The sequence below is a fragment of the Oryctolagus cuniculus genome, unplaced genomic scaffold, assembly GCF_051225735.1.
Source record: "Oryctolagus cuniculus isolate XC-2025 breed Fujian yellow rabbit unplaced genomic scaffold, ASM5122573v1 ptg000038l, whole genome shotgun sequence".
NCBI classification, from domain to species: Eukaryota; Metazoa; Chordata; class Mammalia; order Lagomorpha; family Leporidae; genus Oryctolagus; species Oryctolagus cuniculus.
This window is the reverse complement of record NW_028301686.1, coordinates 192,541-211,875: the sequence shown is the minus strand read 5'-3', so window position 1 is coordinate 211,875 and position 19,335 is coordinate 192,541. Positions and strand designations below refer to the sequence as shown.

Here is a 19,335-nt window from a genome sequence, read left to right as displayed (position 1 = left end):
CCAACAGGTTTCCCTCTTGGTGTTCAGTCAGTTGTCACTGATCAGGGAGAACATATGGTATTTGTCCCTTTGGGACTGGCTTATTTCACTCAGCATGATGTGTTCCAGATTCCTCCATTTTGTTGCAAATGACTGGATTTCGTTGTTTCTTACTGCGGTATAGTATTCTAAAGAGTACATATCCCATAATTTCTTTATCCAGTCTATCGTTGATGGGCATTTAGGTTGGTTCCAGGTCTTAGCTATTGTGAATTGTGCTGCAATAAACATTAGGGTGCAGACCTCTTTTTTGTTTGCCAATTTAAATTCCTTTGGGTAAATTCCAAGGAGTGGGATGGCTGGGTCGAACCGTAGGGTTATCTACGACCTTGTCTAAACAAGATAAGAGTCGGAGAACTCAGAGGGCTTCCATAGCCTTGGAAACTCATGACTGGAGCATAGGGAGATTACTGATGCCATAGACAGGAGTGTCAATTGGTAAAGTCAACAACAGGAGTCACTGTGCACTTACTCCTCATGTAGGGTCTCTATCCTTAATGTGCTGTACATTGAGATTTAATGCTATAACGAGTACTCAAACAATATATTTCACTTTGTGTTTCTATGGGGGTGCAAACTGTTGAAATCCTTACTTAATGCATACTAAACTGATCCTCTGTTAAAAAAAAAAAAAGAAATTATCAATTCCCAACTTGACTCTCACTGGGATTAAACATGACAATAGGTCTGCTCTGATTTCATCATCATTTAAAAAAAAATCATCTATTATTTTTCACTTTATGTTTCTGTGTGGGAGCAAACTGTTGAAATCCATACTTGATGTATACTAAGCTGATCTTCTGTATATTAAGATAATCAAAAATGAATCTTGATGTGAATGGAAGGGGAGAGGGAGTGGGAAAGGGGAGGGTTGTGGGTGGGAGGGACGGTATGGGGGGGAAGCCATTGTAATCCATAAGTCGTACTTTGGAAATTTATATGCATTAAATAAAAATTAAAAAAAATAGTTATTAATCATAACTCTCAGTTTAAGCTTTTCTTACCAAATTTTCATGTTTGCTGATGTTTATATCTATGGGAAAATTGGGTCTCTGGATTGCAACCAATGAAAGCATCCAGACTAACAGTAATAAGGTCAACAGTCAGCAGAATGATGTCCAGCTGAACTGAAATAGATTTTCTTATTTGGTAGAGGGGTTACCTCCTGCATTATGCTGACATACTGACATAGACAGTAGATATTGGAGCCTGTCCCTTCTGCCAAATGGAGAATACCATATTTTGGTCCATCATATATATATATTTATATTATAATATATATTATATATTATACTATATATTTCTATACATAATATAGAATTGCATATAATTATTATAAATATATAATTGTATATATTATATATGAATTTGTTATTTATATATAAATAATTATTTCTGATCCAGCTCCTTACCAATGGATTGAAAAAGCAGTGAAAGATGCTCCAAGTACCTGGGTTCCTGGGACACACATCAGAGGAAAAGCTCCTGGTTTCAACCTGGCCACACTCTGGCTATTGAAGTCATCTCAATAATATATATATATATATATATAAAATACATATAATAAATTATATAATATTATCTGTTTATAATTATATATTATATAATATATTGTATGATAAATTATAATATATTTTATATATGAATATATTTATATACATAAATATATAAATAAATGTAAATATATATATAAGGAATTTATTTATGTAGTTGACAGGTTTACTTACAGAGAGTGAGAAGAAGAGACACAGAAAGGTCTTCCATATGCTCATTTACTCCCCTAATGACTGCAAAGTCTGCAGCTGGGCCAATCTGAGCTAGGAGCTTCCAGGTCTCCCATATTTTGGCAGGGACCAAAGCACTTGGAACAGCTTCTACTGCTTTCCCAGGCTATTGCAGAGAGCTGGATGGGAAAAGGAGAAATGGGGACTAGAACTGGTGCTCATATGGGGTGCCAGCATTGCAGGTAAAGGATTACACCACTGCACCACAGTGCTGGCCCCAGTCTATCCTTTATTAAGGAGATCTCAGTAATCATGTTCAGGTATTGCTGTCCTATATTCATGGCCAAAGTCCTAGCAGGCAACATGGTTTGGAGAATCATAAGCACAAGGTGTGTAGGAGACTTCATTTCTCATACAGCACAGTTAATAACAAGGTTCCAAGAGGGGAAATTACTTGCATCATAGTCTTTGAGAACTAATGGACATCACAGGTGATCTAAAGAATTTAGAAGGTTTGTGAGCCCCTAGAGTGAAAAAGTCACTGGGAGCACAAGGACAGTGCCTAGAGTTTATTTTGATGGATTTTAGCCCCTTGCATTGGAGGGAGGCCCGAAGAAGCTGGACTGATTAGTAAACCTCAGAAGTGTCTTTTCAAGGTGAAGGCAAACTGAGACTGAGGGGTTTTTGGAAAAACGTTGAACAAAAGACATTTCCCACACGTGGTTAAGACACATCATTTATCTACTGATTTTCATCAGATCTGTTAACATTAGGTATAAGGTACAGTGGACATGGTGGATGGCATATAGCAATATGATTTTAGTAATATATCATGAGGTGCTTTTTTTAAATGGATTTAGCAGGTAAAATTGGGCTACCTAATAGGATGTAGCTGGAATAATCACCTTTTTGTTAAATAAATCTGAGGTAATAAATGTTAGTGTATGAAGACATTGAGTTTTCTTTTATTGGGCCTTCTTGGTTATTTTAATCTGGGATCTGCGAATTCTCATTTTCTTTATTTTATTCCTCATCATGTCGGACCAACTCTGCTGCTTTGGGGATTTTTTTAGTACATCTGACATTTGGAAATTTAGACAATAGTATAGTTAAAATGAGATGTACCAAGTAAAGTATTTATTTTTATTCTGATACATATTTTGGAATTCTTCTAAAATTCCTATTGAGTATCCTTGTTAAATTTAGTTGCATCCCAGGTTAAGACTTATTGGAGGCAGGCTCCATGGCTCAATAAGCTAATCCTCCACCTGCGGTGCAGGCACACCAAGTTCTAGTCCTGCTGGGAGAGCCAGATTCTGTCCCAGTTGCTCCACTTCCAGTCCAGCTCTCTGCTATGGCCCAGGAGTGCAATGGAGGATGGCCAAAGTGCTTGGGCCCCGTACCTGCATGGGAGACCAGGAGGAAGCACTTGGCTCCTGGCTTTGGATCAGTGCCATGTGCCAGCTGCAGCACACTGGCGGCAGCGGTCACTAGGGGGTAAACCAACAGAAAAAGGAAGACCTTTCTCTCTGTCTCTCTCACTGTCCACTCTGCCTGTCAAAATAAAAAATAATTTTTATAAAAAGACTTATTGGAGCCACTTTAGTGATTACACCCATGAAACTTTGTTAATAAATGCAAATAGAACCTGGGAAAATTGATGTATATCTTATGCTGTAGAGACTTAAGATTGAACATCTTTTTTATCTTTTTTAATTATATAATTTAAAAACAAATTTTAGATTTTTTTTTTTTACTTTACTAAGTCACAGCTCTGGCCCCATTAATATGACTTAACAATGTTTTTTCCTCTCAGAATTATCTCTATTGTTTCAGTTAACTGCATGCCTTTTCTTTACATTCAGATTCCCTCAGCTGTCAAAGCTTATTCATCTTAATTCTGTTGTTCCTATTTCCCTCCCTTTTATTCTGTCCCTAGGCTAATTGGGATCATGATTCTCCATTCCTTCTGTGTGGTGTCACAGTAGGCTTGAAGTGTTCTTTTTCTCTTCTGATTTCTAAAGAAAGAAATTATGTATTCCCCCAGTTTAGATATTTTAATAATGCACTCTAAAACAAAGGTTAAATGTTCTTAATTTGACAAGAATTTTCGGGGCCAGCGGTGTGGCATAGTGGGTAGAGCCACCACTTGCAGTGCTGGCAGCTCATATGGATCCAGATCTCTGCTATAGCCTGGGAAAGCAGTAGAAGATGGCCCAAGTCCTGGGCCCCTGCACCCATGTGGGAGACCTGGAAGAAGCTCCTTGCTCCTGGCTTTGGATTGGCACAACTCTGGCCATTGCAGCCAACTGGGGAGAGAACCAGTGGATGGAAGACCCCTCTCTCTTCTCTGCCTCTCTCTGTGCAACTCTGACTTTCAAATAAATAAATAAATCTTTAAAAAAAGATTTTTTTCTAATTTTAGATTTGTTCTACTTCATTGCCACTTCAGGGTGTGTGTAAGGAGTGCATATCCAGTTTTTCTATTTTGGAATTTGGGGATTTTGTATTAGCTCTGCTGTGTATTCATTTTTCTTGAGCATTGGTGATATCTTCTCCTTAGTTGTATTAAGAGAGAGAGCAATAGCCCTCATGTCTTTTTAGGTAAGTAAGACATATTAAAAACAGAGCATTCAGTATACATTCATAGTATTTTGACTTGTTCAATTGATTTTCCTGACCTCCCTTGGATATTCTTGGTCTTTGCTGTACAACTTTCTATACTCATTAATTCTTTGATATTCCCAAATCCAGAAAATGAATGACTCAACAGCTGTGTTCCTGTATTTGCTGGGACTCAGGGTAAGAAGCAAAGTGGAGGTGTTCAGGAATCTAAAGTTACATGCTACATAGCAAAGCACATCATTTCCTATACAAAGTGACTGGGAAATCCAGAATCTTTTGCACACATATTGGATCCTGAACTATTACTGGACTATTCAGTAAGATTTTAATGTATTTATTTTCTGTGTGTGTGTTTGTATTTCTAAATAAACTCTGCTGGGCTACTTAACATTAACATGTATTGCAGAATTCTTTCATCAGTTTTTACTTTTAAAAAGTTTCTCTTTCAGTTTTATGGGAGAGGGTAGAAGTTTCCTGCTATGTAACTGAAAGTTCATTCATTCATTAAAGTTAAAAATATTTGTTGCAAATTGGTAGAATACTATTAATTCTCATGTGATTTACATGAAACTAAATACATTCTCTATTTTGTTTTGCTTAAAATTTCTGCATGTGTGGACTTCTTTTTTCCTTCTTGCCCCAAATCCCTTTGTGTATTGGGATGGCAAATGGGTTTTACACTGGAGAAAACATGTTATTTTGGCAAAGAAGTACTTAGCCTTCCTGCTTCAAGTATTCAAATATTGCATTGGAAATCAGTATATTTGTTTACTGTACAAATGTCCTTCATACAATTTTGTAATCTTCTGGGATGGGAGAGGAAGCAGGAAATAGGAGGATTATGGGTGGGAGGGATGTTTTGGGGGAGGGGAAGCCACTGTAATCCAAAAGCTGTACTTTGGAAATTTATATTTATTAAAAAAATTAAACAATTTTGTAATCTTCATCTTCCTTTTTATTTCATCCTTTTTAAAAAAAGATTCATTTATTTTACTTGAAAATCAGAGTTACACAGAGAAGGAGAGAGAGAGAGAGAGAGCAGTCTTCCAACCGCTGGTTCACTCCCCATTTGGCCACAATGGCTGGAGCTCTGCCAATCCAAAGCCAGGAGCCAGCAGCTTCTTTTGGGTCTCCTATGCAGGTGCAGGAGCCCAAGGGCCTGGGCCATCCTCTACTGCTGGATAGTAAGTCTTACTTGCCTAAAAAGATGGATAGTAATTTGAGTAGCCAGGACTTGAACTGGCACCCAATTGGAATGTCAGCACTGCAAGCCACAGCTCTACTTGCTACTCCACAGCATCGGCCCCCTAAATTCTTATGAGTATTGCTACACGATTGGAATTTATAATTGATAATGCTGAACAATTGAAACTGTCTTATTTACAATTGTAGGACTGGATATGGCAGTTCTACTTGAAGTAAAGTATGTAGCCTGCTTATTGTATGATTTTCGGAAAAGCATGTATTTATATATAACAGCAGATCTGTTAATCATTTAAAAGTGAATTGTCATGATTACCCAGATGTAAAGAATGCAATATGTGCTAATGAGTTAGCAGTCACAGACATTTAGAATTAGAGGGATTTTAGAACTTTTTCAATACTGCAGTTTTTATGAAAAACTAATAATTTTTTTTTATTTGACAGGTAGAGTTATATACAGTGAGAAATCAGAAAGGTCTTCCTTCCATTGGTTCAGTCCCCAGATGGCTGCCACAGTTGGAGCTGTGCCCATCCAAAGCCAGGAGTCAGGTGCTTTCTCCTGGTCTCCCATCCGGGTGCAGGGCCCAAGCACTTGGGCCATCCTCTACTGCCTTCCCGGGCCATAGCAGAAAGCTGGACTGAAAGAGGAGCAACCAGGACTAGAACACTTTGCCCATAAGGGATACCAGCACCACAGGTGGAGAATTAACCAAGTGAGCCACGGCGCTGGCCCCCGATAAATTTACTCTTAACAAAATATCAAAATATCTTATTTAGTATAAAGTTAGTAGTGAAAAGAGACTACCTTGTTGAACACAGAAATTTGAGATTATATTTCTTGGTATTAATTTGCATCTTAAGGCTTATTGCCTAGTTTATTTCAATATTTCAATCTAATATTACTAATAATATCTTGTACTTAGTGGTTCACTGTGTGCCAGACAATATTCTTTTGATTTTTTAAAAGATTTATTTATTTATTTATTTGGAAGTCAGAGTTACACAGATAGTGAACAAGAGGAAGAGAGAGAGAGAGAGAGGTCCTCCATCTGCTGGTTCACTCCCCAGATGGCCTAAAAGGTCAGAGATATGCCAATCTGAAACCAGGAGCCAGGACCTCTTCAGGGTCTCCCATGCAGATTCAGGGGCCCAAGGACTTGGGCCAACTTCCTACTGCTCTCCCAGGCTATAGCAGACAGCTGAATGGAAAATGGAGCAGCCTGGACTTGAACCGGCCTCCATGTGGGATGCCCCCACTGCATGCAGTGGCTTTACTAGCTACACCACAGCACTGGCCTCAAGACAATGCTCTAAAATGATGCATTAATTATTCCCAAATATTGAAAAGTGGCATGGTACACATTTGAATGTGTTGTTTTGTACTAGTTGTAGAAACAGTTTAAAATATATTTATATTTAAAAATGTAAGCTTTGATCTAAAGGTTTACTTTCCCTTAAGGTGCCTGTTTGGAAACTGAGAGATCATTGAAGTCTCAAGATAGAGTACAACTGATCTTATCCAAGCCTCCTTTATCACATGAGGATGCTAAATGCCAAGCCCAGAGAAGTAAAGTGAATTGTTCAAGGTCACATAGGTAAGTTGTGGCAGGGATAATTCTGTATTAGCATTAGGTATCCTGATACATAGGCCACTGTTCTGTCAATTTTGTACTCCTTCTGGAGTTAAAGATTCTAAGTTGTGGAAAATTGAATTTGGAAATTTAGTGGTTGCTATGTTGTTATGGTGAGAAATTTCTGTGTATAGCTATGAGTTGCTTAAATTTTATTCAATATATTTTTCTAGTATGTTTGCTATTTATTTGAAATGTATAACAAGTAGCTTCATCTATTTGCCAAAAAAAATTTTAAAGATTTATTTATATTATTTGAAAGTCAGAATTACACAGAGAGAGAAGGACAGGCAGAGAGAATGGTCTTCCATTCACTGGTTCACTCCACAGTTGGCCTCCATGGCTGCAGCTGTGCTGACTGGAAGGCAGGAGCCAGGAGCCTCTTCCTGGTCTCCTATGCAGGTGCAGGGGCCCAAGGACTTGCACCATTTTATAGTGTTTCCCAGGCCATAGCAGAGAGCTGGATAGGAAGTGGAGCAGCCAGGTCTTGAACTGATGCCCCTATGGAATACCAGCACTGCAGGTGGCAGCCTCACCCACTATGCCACAGTGCCAGCCCTTGCCAAAAGAATTTATAGAAGCTATTCCATATATACACTTAACAATTATTTAGTTACTTGACATGAACTATCCCTGCATATTTGAAAATTTTGAATGGTATCACTTGGGTTTTAAGAATGTTATATTTTAGGTCTCTTAATATTTTTAGTGATGATGTTTTAAAGGCCCTTTCTGTTTTATGAAAAATGATAAGGATTTTGTTTTACAATGGCCATAGTATTACTACTTAAAGCAATAGATTAAATAAAACTTTTAAACAAAGTCATTTAATACTGAATTCTAACACACTGGTATATTTTAAAGTGAGAAGCCGGATTTCTTTCAGATATTCTAAAGAAGAATGATAATCAAAATTGAAGACATCTACAGTTTTTAATCACTTGTTTTAAATATTGGTCATAATGGTCCAATTTTGAGTTTAATTTTAATTAGCTTTTAAATGATTCAATATGTTTTATAGAAAAAATTCGGAGAACATAATTATATACTCAACCTCCCTCCCTTCTTTTTCCTTCTTTGTCATTTTTTTTAGCTTATGAAATGACATTTTCAGTTTACATTACATTAAAAAGGGTTCTTGAATCAAGGGACAAGTTTAACAGGCAAAAAGCAAAAAGATCGTAATTTAGAGGGAATACAGACAATGGCTCTAAACAATATTTGAATATCACATCTAAACAATATTTGAATAAATTGATAAATATTTTAATTTCTCCTACTAAAATGCTCAAAGTCTTTAATTATTTATCAAATATTAGTGCAAAATTATGGATTTAAATGATCCCAAAAAGTGATGAATTTTTGTGTAATAAAGTCCAATTTTTGTCAAGGCTTTTTGACAGTCTCACAGAAAACTTATGTTTGTGAATGGGAAGAATAATACCAAAATATCCATACTACCAAAAGCAATTTGCAAATTCAATGTAATCCCAATCAACATACCAACGATGTTCTCAGAGCTAGAAAAAATGATGCTAAAATTCACATAGAAACATGAGAGATGCTTAACATCTAAAGCAATATTATAAAGCAAAAAAAAAGCTGGAGACATCACACCATATTTTAAGACATATTACAGGGGTCAGCACTATGACAAAGCAGGTAAAGTCACCGTCTGCAGTGCCGGCATCTCATATGGGTGCCAGTATGTTTCCCAGCTGCTCCACTTCTTATACCCCTCTCTGGTATAGCCTGAGAAAAAAGTAGAAAATGGCCAAAGTCTTTGGGCCCCTGCACCTGCATAGAGACCTGGAAGAAGCTCCTGACACTTGGATTCAGATCAACAGAGCTCCGGCCATTGTGGCCATTTGGGGAGTAAACCAGTGGATGGAAGACCTCTCTCTCTCTCTGCCTCTACCTCTCTGTAACTCTGCCTTTCAAATAAATATACTGCAAAAAAAAAAGAAGAAGTGTTAGCACTGATATAATAACAGACACATAGTTCAATGGAAAAGACTTGGTAGCATAGAAATAAACCCAAATTTCTACCAGCAACTCATATTTAACAAAGGAACTCAAATGAACTGGAGAAAGAAGAATCTCTTTCACAAGTGGTGCAGAGGAACTTGATTATCCATATGTAGAAGCCTGAAAAGAGACTCCAACATCTCTTACACTATGTGAAAGTGAACTCACAGTGAATTAAAATGTAATCATAAGACCCAAACCCAAGTAAACATAGGGAAACTCTAAATATTGTCAACACACAATAGCTTTTGGGTAAGATTCCAATAGCAATAGTCACAAAAATAAAAACAGAGACATTTGAGTATATCCAACTAAGATACTTCTTCACAACAAAGTAAACATCAGAGTGTAGATACAATGAACAGATGGCAGGAAAAATTAAAACTCTGAATGTTTACAGATTTCCAGAACATTTACATGAATTGGAAAAACTCCAAAAAATACAGTGAAGAAACAGGCAAGGATCTGAATAGACATTTCTCAGAAGAAATGTACATGGTCAAAACATGTGAATATGCCCGATGTCACTAGCCATTATGTAAATATAAATCAGAACACCATATCAGTCTCCAACACCTGTGGGAGAATACAACACTCAGGTGTTTGTGTGTGCAGCAAGTGGGTTTAGAGGACCCTGTTCACCTCTGGAGAGCAGAGCCTACAGGGAGGTAAAGAAACCTTACTGCGCAGGGGCATGCTAATCTTCTCTGTATCATTCCAATTTTAGTATATGTGCTGCCGAAGCGAGCACATGTGCTGCCGAAGCGAGAAAGAGATGAAAAGAATTTATCTCAGCTAGCCACTAATATTCAAGAAACAAGGTCTTCAGGAAAGCCAACTCAACTGACATTTTCATGTCATTGTTAAATAAAGGAAAAATTATCTAGGTTCAGCAATACGTAGTTTATAAGAGAAAGACTACAGAGTAATTTCCTTGGCATAGAAATAACTTTGTTTTTTTTTTTTTTTGTTTTTTTTTATCCATGAGGGCTTGCTATCACCACCACACACCCACATCCCATATACAAATGCCTGGCTTGAGTGGTAGCTTCTCTGCTTTGAGGCAAGTTTCTGCTAGTGTGCACCCTGGGAGGAGACGGAGGATGGCAGAAGTGCTTGGGTCCCTGCACCCAAATGGGACATCCAGAATGAATTCCCAGTTCCTGGTTTTGGCTTGGTCAAGCTTTGGCTATTGCAAGTGTCTGGGGAGTGAAGCAGTGGTTCCCTCTTCCTGTCACTCTGCCTTTCAAATCAATAACTGTTGTTGGTAATGACTAATAATGATATTCACTGATTGTCAAATTTTGAATCTATTAATTATAGACAATTTCTCTTTGTATTTTTAAACTTTCATAATGTTCTGTAGCCAATTTCATCACTAGAAATAAAAACTTTTCCTCAAAAAAAAAAAAAAAAAGAAACCTTACTGCTTTCCTAATGTGCTTATTAAGTTCTTGACCAGCGCCTGTTAGTCTTGCCACAAACTTTCTAGTCTTACTACTTTCCTTCTTCTTCTTCTTCTCTGTGACTTGTAAAATAGTATACATTCTATATACTGTGGATACTTTTGATTTATTTTATTCCTTCGGTCTCCTATGAAGTTCCTCCACAAAAGCACAGCCCTCAAAATATTCATTCATTTATGCAGTCTGCAGATTTCATGAGCTACTAAATTCCAAGTAGTATGTTAAAGGCAAGATCTGGGCCTAAGAGAAAAGTGGTCTAAATTCTGTGCCTAGAAGAGGATTTGGGACATAGTAGAACTTCAGTGAAGTGCTATGTGAATGACATGCACTCATTAAATGAGTAATCTAAAGCATACACTTCATTTAAGCAACACAGCAGCCCTACTCACCTCAGGTAGAGCAATTGAGAGGAATAATGTGAACAAAAATAAGACATCAATAAGTTGAATAATAACAGAGAAAAAACAAAATGAGATAGATGCCAACATTACTGAGCTATTTTTGAGGAATTAAATTGATAGAGGGGCTGGCATTGTGGCCAAGTGGGGAAAGCTGCAATCTGTGAGGCCAGCATAACATCTGAGTTCCACTTTGAGTTTAGGAATCTCCACTTCCAATTTAGCTCACTGCTAAACACCTGGGAAACCAGCAGAAGATGGACGAAGGACTCAGGTCCTTGCCACTCATGTGGGAGACTTGGATGAAGCTCCTGACTCCAGCATGCCCCAGGCTCAACTGTTGAAACTCTCTGGGGTGTGAGCCAGCAGATGAAAGCTATCTATGTCTTTCCCTCTCTCTCTAAATCCACCTTTCAAATAATAAAGATTTAATAAACAAATTAACTGATTTCAAAATACACAAAAACATGAACAATACTATATCATTTTTATGCCAAACTGATAAAAAATAACAAATGCTAGAGAGCACATGGGAAAAGAAAACCATCATATATGGTGGGTGAAAACACAAGTTAGTACAGATGTTATGCAGAACAGTATGGTCATTCCTTAAAAAGGATAAAAATTGGGGCTGGCGCTGTTGTGCAGTGAGTTAAAGCCCTGGCCTGAAGGGCCAGCATCCCATTTGGGTGCCAGTTCTAGTTCCAGCTGCTCTTCTTCCAATACTGCTCTCTGCTATCTCCTGGGATAGCAGTAGAAGATGGCCCAAGTCCTTGGGCCCATGCACCCATGTGGGAGACCCAGAGGAAGCTCCCGTCTCCAGGTTTCATAATGGCATAACTCTGGCCTTTGTAGTCATCTGTAGAGCGAACCAGCTAATGGAGGACCTCTCTGTGTCTCTACCTCTATTGTAACTCTTTCAAATAAATAACAAAAATTAAACTAAGATAAAAATTGACCTACCATGTGAGAGTTATCTTGCTCTTGGCTATATAGAATAAGGAAATTTTATTAGAAGGAAAGGAGGAGAGCATATCAAAGATACAGCAATTTTCCCATAACACAGCCACTATAACACAGTTCACTGCAGCCAGGATTTGAAACCAATCTAGCTGTCCATCAATGAAAAACAATGGACAGGGCAACCTCTTTTAGATACAAAAAAAGAACAAAATATTATTAAATTAATTGAAATAAGACAGAAGCAGGAACACAAATGTCACCTGGTCCTTGTCGCATGTGGAAGTGAAAGAAAATAATGGATCTGAACACAGAACTGTGATTACTAGAGGCTGAGAAGGGAAGCAGCTAGGGATAGAGGGGGATTGGATAATAGGTATCAAAAATCAAAGAGGCAGAAAGAACTTCTGGTGTTCCATAATATAATGAGATGACTACATTCAACCATATTAGGTTCTGTGTAAAGAACTGAAGGAGAGGAGCTGGTAGTCTCAAATCATGGAGAAGAATTAGAAACTGTAGTTGCTTGGGGGCCAGCATTGTGGCACAGTGGGCTAACACCCTGGCCTGAAGCACCAGCATCCCATGTGGGTACCAGTTCTAGTCCTGGCTGCTCCTCTTCTGATCCAACTCTCTGCTATGGCCTGGGAAAGCAGTAGAAGATGGCCCAAGTCCTTGGGTCCCTGCACCCAAGTGGGAGATCTGGAAGAAGCTCCTGGTTCCTGGAATCAGATTGGCAGAGCTCCGGCCATTGTGGCCATCTGGGGAGTGAACCGGCAGAGGAAGACCTCTCTCTCTCTCTGCTGCTACTTCTCTCTGTAACTCTGTCTTTCAAATAAATAACTCTTTAAAAACTTAATAAAACTGTAGTTGCTTAGCTTGATCACTTTTTACTGCATAAATGTGTGCAAATATTGCACTACACCCTGTAATAATGCATGACTAGGACACATTAATCACAAATTATTTCAATGAAATTTTAAAAATTAGAAGCATTTCTTTATATTAACAATGAACTATTTGAAAATGAAATTAGAGAAACATTTCCATGCATAGCAGCATAAGAACCAGGAACCAATGTCTTCAATGTTATCAGTGATGAATCAGATTCACAGCCCCCAGCACTCAGTTTTTGCCATACTTTACCATGGCAATTGTGGGCATATAGTAGTAAATCAATGGACAGGAATCCTTTGTCTCTAAATCTGCTAAATAAATAAACAAGGAATTCATCAAAGAAAAAGAGATATCAATTTGGATGCCAGGCACAAAAACACATGCACTTGAGCTATCCTCCAGTTTGTGATGCCAACAAATCTTTCAGACATGTTACATTTTCAGAGACTTTTCTGTAATCTTGCTAAGCTTTCTGGAAATCTGCCTTATAGCAAAGGGTTTCCCAATTCCATTACACTCATGATATTTCTTTTGTGTGATATATTAGTTTACCATCTAGAGATAATTTATGGTACAAAACTTTTCTATGCATGCATGTTTTCTCATTTGTGAGTCTATTCATGGGAATTGAAGACTGATTTATAACAGAAATACATTTTCCAAATTCATTGCATAGACTTTTGTTCCTTATGAATTCTCTGAAGTCTGTTGATGTCTAATTTCTGGCTAAAGGTTTTATTGTATTTACAGCATGCAAAGACTATCACCTTTTGTGAATTCTGTGTCTATACAAGCCTGAAACAAAGAAAATGTTTTTGCACAATCAGTATACGCCTAAGAAACCACCTGTGTCAATTCTCTGATGTACCATTGACTTCTGACTCTAATAATATTTATAAGCTTTCTCCTTTACATGAGTCTCTGTTGGATAGGATGTGATTTCCAGCAAAAGGTTTTGTCACAATACTTACATGAATTTTGGAGAAAAGCTCTTCCACATTCATTATATTGTTAAGGTCTCTCCCTTGTTCAAATTCCATGATGGATTATGAGGCATTACCTATGTGAAATGACTTTCTCACATTTATTTCATTCATTAGATATATATGTTGTGCATTCTGATATAAGGAGAGATTTGGGCAGAGCTTTCCAACACTCATTACACCCATAAGGTTTCTCTCCCACGTGAATTCCCTGTTGTCTTATGAGGTATGGCTTCTAATTAAAGGGATTTTACTTTCAAAGGAGTTTTTCCCTATATGAATTTGATGATGTACAATGAGGGCTGAATTATGGTAAAAGGCTCTGAGTCATTACATTCATAAAATTGCTCCCCATGAGAATTCTTTTATGTTTGATGAGGTCTGATTTGCACCACAAAGGCTATTCACATGTATTATATTCATGCATTTCTCCCCTTGGTGAATTCTCTAATATTTCATGAGATATAACTTGCACAAAAAGGTCAAGTAGAAAATTCCCTGTGTGGATACTCTGATATCTTATGAGTTATGAAGTACAGCAAAGAGGCTTTCCACCATCCTTCCATCCATAAAACCTACCTAAATTGAGCAACAAAGATATAGAAAACCTAAACACACACATAACCAGATGGAAATGATACCAGTAATAAAGACCATCACTACCAAGAAAACCCCAAAACTGGAAGGCTTCACTGCTGAATTCTAACAGACATTTAAAGCACTAACTGCAATTCTTCTCAAGTTATTCAAAACAATTGAGAGAGAGGCGATTCTCCCAAATTCTTTCTATGAAGCCAACATCACCTTCATTCCTAAACTTGAAAAAAGTGCAACAAAGAAAGTAATTATAGACCAATTTCCCTGATGAACATACATGCAAAGATCTGCAACAGAATTCTGGCCAATTGAATCCAACAATGCATCAGAAAGATCATCCACCCAGACCAAGTGGGATTTATCCTTGGTATGCAAGGATGGGACCAAAGGCTTTTCCACAGTCATTTCATTTATAAGCTTTCTCCATGGTGTGAAGGCTCTGATACTTTCTGAGGTTTGACTTCTCAGCAAAGGTTTTTCCACAGTCATTGCAATCATAAGGTTTCCCCCAGTACAAATTGTCTGATGCTTTGTGAGCTTTGATTTCTCAGCAAAGGCTTTTCCACAATGATTGCATTCATAAGGTTTCTCCCCTCTGTGAATTCTCTGATGATTTATGAGGTTTGCCTTCTGGCCAAAGGATTTTCCATAGTAATTGCATTCATAAGGTTTCTCACCTGTGTGAATTCTCTGATGATTTATGAGGTTTGCCTTCTGGCCAAAGGATTTTCCACAGTCATTACATTCAAAAGGTTTCTCACCTGTGTGAATTCTCTGATGATTTATGAGGTGTTTCTTCTGGCCAAAGAACTTCCCACAGTCATTAGATTTGTAAGATTTCAACCCTGTGTGAATTCTCTGATGTCTAATGAGATCTGACTTCTGGTGAGTGGTTTCCACACAATCATTACACACATGAGGGTTTTCCACAATATGAGTGCTGTGATGGAGGGTATTTAATACTGAATGAATTCCCACAAGGTTTACATGCATAGGATTTCTTCCCTATATTTGGTCTATGATTCAGTCTAACATGTGATTGGTAAATGACAGGTTCCACAGTCCCAATATACTTATAAATGTTCTCTCTTTTCAGGTGAATACAATCAGAATTCCACAGTCAGTCAGCTGGGAGGGGTGGATGAATCCGGAAACAGCTGGTTTCCTTGTACTAAAACAAGCGCCATATCACGAAGGACTCTTGCATTTCTTTTTCTTTTTTGCATTTTTCACATTTTCTTATTTATCATGGTTTGTAATAAATTTTCTGATGTGGGTTGTGGTTTTGAGGCTGGCTTAAGGAGTTCAGGGAACCAGAGGAATGGTCTTTTTCAATTAGGGCACAGCTGTTGTTTCTCTCCAATTCTGGCTTTCTGTAATTGCTTTGGGTGCCTCAGGCAATTTTTCATTTTGAGCGACTTTTTCCTAAATGCTTTGTTGGTCTGAGTTTGTTTTGCCTTTTTCCTTTTCAAATTGTGTATTCTGATGCAATACAAACAAGGGTTTAGAACGAGGATCCATCAGGAAATTGAAAAACAGAACATATTGGGTTTTCATGATTAGAAATCATAGGCAACATGACCAAGATGAGTTTTTGGGTTTTGGAAAATGACATAGAACCCTTCCACTGAGGGGCAGATATTAATTTCCTCCAAATCGAGAGTGAGTGCGATTTTCAGGTGAATTCAATCAGAATTCCACAGCCAGTCAGCTAGGAGGGGTGGATGAATCCGGGAACAGCTGGTTTCCTTGCAACTAAATCAAGCCCAATATCACAAAGGACTCTTGCATTTCTTTGGCTTTTTCTCTTTTTTCTTTTTTTCATGGTTTGTAATGAATTTTCTGATGTGAGCTTTGGTTTTGAGGCTGCAATATAGAGTTCAGTGCACAGGAGGAATGGTCTTTTTCAAAAAGGGCACAGCTGTTGGCCTGCTTCAATTCTGCCTTGCTGTCATTGTTTTGGGTGCCTCAGCCGATTTGTGGTTTCTTGTGTGGCAATTTCCTAAATGTTTTCTGGGTCTGAGTTGGTTTTCCCTTCTTCCTTCCCAAATTTTGTAATTCTGACGCAACACAAACAAGAGTTTGGACAGAGTAGCCATTATGAAATAAAAAACATTACAATTAGGCATTTGAAGAATATAAATCTACAGGTAACACGACCAAGGTGAGTTTTTGTGTTTTGGAAAATAAAATGGAACACTTTGGCTGAGGTGACAGATATTAATTCCCTCCAAACTGAGTTTCACTACGATTTTCAGGTTAATTCAGTCAGAATTCCACAGGCATCAGCTGGAGGGGTGGATGAATGCGGGAACATTCGGTTTTCTTGAGACTAAATCTAGTCCAATATCATTATGGATTCTTGCATTTTTTTGGCTTTTTTCTCATTTTTCTTATTTATCATGGTTTGTAATGAATTTTCTGATGTGAGCTTTGGTTTTGAGGCTGGCATATTGAGTTCAGGGCACAAGAGGAAGGTTCTTTTTCAATCAGGGCGCAGCTGTTGGCTTGCTCCAATTCTGGCTTGCTGTCATTGTTTTGGGTGCCTCAGCCGATTTGTGGTTTCTTGAGTGGCAATTTCCTAAATGTTTTCTGGGTCTGAGTCGGTTTTGCCTTCTTATTCCCAAATTTTGTATTCTGATGCAATACAAGCATGTTTTGGAGAGTAGCCATTATGAAAGAAAAAAAAAAAAACCACAGCGCATTGACCTTTCAGGATTAGAAATCTACAGGCAACACAACCAAGATGAGTTTCTGTGTTTTGGAAAATGACATAGAACGCTTCTGCTGAGGGGACAGATTCTAATTCCCTCCAAAATGAGTGTGAGTGCGATTTTGAGGTGAATTCAATCAGAATTCCAGAGTCAGTCTGTGGAAGAGGGGGATGAATCTGGAAACAGCCAGTTTCTTTGTGTCTAAATCCAGCCAAATATCACAAAGGACTCTTGCATTCCTTTGGCTTTTTCACATTTCCCTTATTTATCATGGTTTGTAATGAATTTTCTGATGTGAGCTTTGGTTTTGAGGCTGCAATATAGAGTTCAGGGCACCTGAGGAATGGTCTTTTTCAAACAGGACACAGCTGTTGGTGTGCTCCAATTCTGGCTATTGTCTTTGTTTTGGGTGCCTCAGCTGAAATTTGGTTTCTTGAGTTTCACTGCGATTGTCAGGTTCATTCAGTCAGAATTCCACAGGCAGTCAGCTTTAGTGGTGGATGAATCTGGGAACAGCCGGTTTCCTTGCAACTAAATCAAACCCAATATCATTATGGATTCTTGCATTTCTTTGGCTTTTTCACTTTTTTCTTATTTATCATGGTTTGTAATGAATTTTCTGATGTGAGCTTTGGTTTTGAGGCTGCAATATGGAGTTCAGGGCACAAGAGGATGGTTCTTTTTCAATCAGGGCACAGCTGTTGGCTTGCTCCACTTCTGGCTTGCTGTCATTGTTTTGAGTGCCTCAGCCGATTTGTGGTTTCTTGTGTGGCAATTTCCCAAATGTTTTCAGGGTCTGAGTTGGCTTTGCCTTCTTCCTTCCCAAATTTTGTATTCTGATGCAATGCAAAGAAGAGTGTGTAGAGAGTAGCCATTATGAAATAAAAAACAAAACAAATAGGCATTTGAAGCTTAGAAATCTACAGGTAACATGACCAAGGTGAGTTTTTGTGTTTTGGAAAAAAAAATGGAACACTTTGGCTGAGGTGACAGATATTAACTGCCTCCAAACTGAGTTTCACTGTGATTTTCAGGTTAATTCAGTCAGAATTCCACAGGCAGTCAGCTGGAGGGGTGGATGAATCCGGGAACAGCCGGTTGCCTAGCGACTAAATCAAGCCCTATATCATTATGGATTCTTGTATTTCTTTGGCTTTTTTTCTATTTTTCTTATTTATCATGGTTTGTAATGAATTTTCTAATGTGAGCTTTGGTTTTGAGGCTGGCATATTGAGTTCAGGGCACAAGAGGAAGGTTGTTTTTCAATCAGGGCACAGCTGTTGGCTTGCTCCACTTCAGGCTTGCTGTCATTGTTTTGGGTGCCTCAGCTGATTTGCGGTTTCTTGTGTGGCAATTTCCCAAATGTTTTCGGGGTCTGAGTTGGTTTTGCCTTCTTCCTTCCCAAATTTTGTATTCTGATGCAATACAAGCAAGATTTTGGACAGAGTAGCCATTATGAAAGAAAAAAAAAAAAAACAGCAAATTGACCTTTAAGGATTAGAAATCCATAGGCAACACAACCAAGATGAGATTCTGTGTTTTGGAAAATGACATGGAATGCTTCTGCTGAGGTGACAGATTCTAATTCCCTCCAAATGGAGTGTGAGAGCAATTTTGAGGTGAATTCAATCAGAATTCCAAAGTCAGTCTGTGGAAGGGGGGGATGAATCTGGAAACAGCCAGTTTCTTTGTGTCTAAATCCTGCCAAATACGACAAAGGACTCTTGCATTTCTTTGGCTTTTTTCTCTTTTTTCTTATTTATCATGGTTTGTAATGAATTTTCTGATGTGAGCTTTGGTTTTGAGGCTGGCATATTGAGTTCAGGGCACAAGAGGAAGGTTCTTTTTCAATCAGGGCACAGCTGTTGGCTTGCTCCACTTCTGGCTTGCTGTCATTGTTTTGGGTGCCTCAGCCGATTTGTGGTTTCTTGAGTGGCAATTTCCTAAATGTTTTCTGGGTCTGAGTCGATTTTGCCTTCTTTTTCCCAAATTTTGTATTCTGATGCAATACAAGCAAGATTTTGGAGAGTAGCCATTAGGAAAGAAAAAAAAAAAAAAAACACTGCGAAT

General features: G+C 38.1%; 1 long non-coding RNA gene and 1 pseudogene across 6 annotated transcripts in view; one reads left to right on the top strand and one right to left on the bottom strand.

The window, feature by feature from the left end:
• LOC149119077 (uncharacterized) overlaps positions 1-10,676 on the top strand; it is an 82,472-nt gene extending 71,796 nt beyond the window's left edge. For 5 of the 6 annotated variants that reach the window (XR_016228802.1, XR_016228803.1, XR_016228799.1 and 2 more), the window contains exons 2-3: positions 7,051-7,186; positions 10,239-10,676. This is a non-coding gene — a long non-coding RNA (uncharacterized LOC149119077). Of the gene's footprint in view, positions 1-4,515; positions 4,566-7,050; positions 7,187-10,238 lie in introns of those variants that run through there. The other variant, XR_016228804.1, reaches the window with a different exon arrangement.
• Positions 9,934-10,001, bottom strand: LOC149119078 (U6 spliceosomal RNA; annotated as a pseudogene).
• Positions 10,677-19,335: the final 8,659 nt, after the last annotated feature.